This window comes from Alligator sinensis, unplaced genomic scaffold (assembly GCF_000455745.1).
Source record: "Alligator sinensis unplaced genomic scaffold, ASM45574v1 scaffold490_1, whole genome shotgun sequence".
In the NCBI taxonomy this organism is placed as follows: Eukaryota; Metazoa; Chordata; order Crocodylia; family Alligatoridae; genus Alligator; species Alligator sinensis.
The window spans coordinates 399,269-402,773 of NW_005842438.1; positions in this window are offsets into that span (position 1 = coordinate 399,269).

Consider the following 3,505-nt stretch of genomic DNA (forward strand, 5'->3'; position numbering starts at 1 on the left):
AGTTTCCTGATAGCATATGTTTATCAGTTGCTTAAAACAACATAACGCATATGAATTCAAACACTGATAGTGAGGGATGTAAGTATCATACATGACAGAAGCATGAATCAATAAACTATTTCTAATTTCAAGACAGCAATATTTTTCAAACTTAGGGTCTATTACTTGAAGATTTTTATATTTTCCTCTCTTTCTCTCTCTCCCCCTTCTCCCCCTTCTTTTTGTACATTTATGAACATTTGTAAAATTGTACATCTACACTTGTGGGAAAAAAAGAAAACTTTCTAGTTTCAAACCTAGGGCCTGATTCTGTAGCCTTTTTTCTTCTAAATAGGCTGATTGGCTGAATAAAGAAGATAAAATGTAAAGGCAGAATAATAAAGCTCAGTACTTATATTTTCTTTGCATACTCATTATTCTCTCTAAATAGTGTCATTTCTAGTTCATGTATCGATAGAAGAAGATTTGTGACATAATGGAAATCTCCCTAAACTAGTTGTTTACTGTCTTCTCTAGTTACTGTTGTGCTAAAACGTTGAAATTATTTATTTATTTTAGCTTTCTGCTGACTCCAGGGTGGGGGGGGATGGAAAAAAGCAAGAGAGATTAATGAAAAGTGGCTATATAAATCCTGCAATTCCCATCAGAAAGCATGTTTAAATACAGTTAGGAGTTTAAAAGGTTGCCAAATAACAAGTGTTGGGTTGTATGGTCCATGTCATGTTTTGAGGCCATATTTTACTTTCAGCCTCACTGGCATAAATTTTTGTTCTGTCTTGAGCACCTGAAGTTCTTTGTCATCTGTTGCAGCCAACCTCAATGAAGAGCAAAACAATGGTTGGGCTTTTTACCTCTGGGAATTTGGGGATTCCCTTGAGGCCGTGCAGACATTTGTACTGGAGACTTAAATAACCCCAAAATTGACCTATTTAAGTATTGCTTGTAATATGAACTGTAGGTAGAGAGGGGGAAAAAAACCTGTTCAATCTCAATTTTATCATAATATTTTTTAAAAGCAAAGTAGAAATGAAGGCTTAATCTAACTGACAATGCAAATTAAAAATAGAGTTATTCCACAAATAAAAGTTAAAAAAATATTTTCTGTGCTCTCTCACTCTAGTCATGTAGGAAACTAACCTTTCAAAATAGGACAGATAAGAAGCCAAGCTCCCTTGATCTGCAGGCAAAACATTTCTTAAAGTTGAAAGGAGTTTTGAGCCTACATATCAAGCAATGGTTCTAATGGAGGGTGAACAATGGACTACCAGAACTCTGATCTAAATCAGCACTAGTAATAAATGTTAATGGCTCAAGCTAATGCCTGTGAGAAGGTACAATTCCCTTTAAATAAAAGCTGAATTGGGTCTCTAGCAACTAAAGTAGAGATACAAGGGTCCAAATATGTTTTCAGATCTTTCTTTTGCTTCTTTCATTAAGCATGTCCACTTCTCCCTTTGGCCTGATCAGTTTCACACATCTGTGCGCCAGGAATCAGGAATGTCATTGCTTTTTCTCTCTCATTTTGAGGAGAGTTGGAATTAAAATCAATGGAGAATTTTCACATTGAATTTCATGGGAACTGAATCAGGCTCTTAAACTCCTATCAGAAAAGCATTTCTCCAACAAAATATATCCTTGAGCTTATGAAGTAATAGAAAGGTTGCATATCTCAAGATTGCATACCTTGAGATTGGAATTCTGCAATTTTCTTTTTGCTTGGAAGCTTAAGGTACATGAAGCTAACAACTGTAACAAAAATGGACTTACGTGCATAACTCCCATAACACTGCTTTGAAAATTAACCATAAGAGGATCATTTATGGCATATATGAATCATAGAATATTAGAAAATTAGGGTTGGAAGAGACCTCAGGAGATCATCTAATCCAACCCCCTGCTCAAAACAGGACCAACTAGATCATCCCAGCCAAAACTTTGTCTAGCTGAGTCTTAAAAACTTCCAAGGATGGAGCTTCTCCTACCTCTGGATAACATGTTCAAGTGTTTTTTCTACCCTCCTAGTGAGAAAATTCTTCCTAATATCTAACCTAAACTGCTGCAACTTGAGACTGTTGCTACATGTTCCATCATCTCCCACCATTGAGAACAGTCTAGTTCCATCCTCTCTTGAACCCCCTTCAAGTAGTTGAAGGCTGCTATTAAATCCCACCTCAGTTCCCCCAGTCTTTCCTCATAAATCATGTCCCCCAGCCACCTCACTATTTCTGTTGTCCTCCTCTGGGCTCTCTCCAATTTTTCCACATGCTTTCTGTAGTGGGGGCCTAAAACTGGACACAGTACTCCAGACAGGCCTCACCAGTGCTGACTAGAGGGGAATAATCACTTCCCTTGACCTGCTGGCAATATTCCTACCGATGCAGCCTGGTATGCTGTTAGCCTTCTTGACAGCAAGGGTGCACTGCTGGCTCATATTCAGTTATTGTCCACTGCAACCCCCAGGTCCTTTTCTGAAGAGCTGCTGTCCACCCAGTCAGCCCCCATCCTGAACAGTAAGAAACAAAAATCATTATGAAGGTATAGGGGAAAGGAAATTTGGCAGGAAGCTATCATGGCCACATCAACACAAATGCAGACTTTTGTTTCCCCAGGGACAAGTAGCAGTGGCAGACCTTGTGCTGCTGCTACTTGTCCCTGGGGAATGCCCATGCCATGTGCCCTCAGGCGTGTGGCAGATGACCCTAGATGGGGTAGAGGAGGCTGGGGCTAGCAACTATTCTTGCTCCTGCAGCCTTACTTGGGGTCCTGGGGGCCTTGAGGAAGTGAAGCCATGGTGCTTCTGCAGCTAGGAGCCTGGCTGGTTACCACAGCATAGTTCCAGCCAGCCAGGCTCTGGTTTGGGGTGGTGCGCACTGCTGCCACATGTGCTGCCCAGGGTTGTTTTTTTGTTTTTTTTGCCATGTTTTTTTTACCCCAGAATCTCTCAGGGTCAACTCCTCCCTCCCCTCCCCTCCCCTCCCCTCCCCTCGCATTACAAGGTAGCAGCATGGAGAATGCCTGCATGTGTAGTATCTTTGACACCACATGTGGACGTAGCCCATATGATTCATGATCTTCATGATTCATGATCTTAATAAAGGGAAATCACAAAGTTAGAAGAACTTCAGGAATTCGAACAACTCAGAGAAACAGCAGGTAAGATGGAAACCAGGAAGGATACAAGTTCTTAAAGACATAGTATGGGAAGTTTAATAAAAAGCTATTCTGACACAGTGGAAAGACAAAAAGAATGTAGCAAAAGTATCCAAAAGCCAAGGGAAAACATGACAAAGTTATTAGAATGCCAGCCATATGAGGAAAGGTTGAAATAAATAGGCATATTTCATTTAGAGACAAGGAGTTTAAGGTGGGATATGATAATAGTTTTCAGATGTTTGTAAAATACCCATAAAGAAGGAGAAAAACTCTTTTCCCTCACTGCGGAGGGTAGAACATGAAGCAATGAGTTTGAACTGTGACAGAAGATTTAGATTAAGTCTCAGTGGGG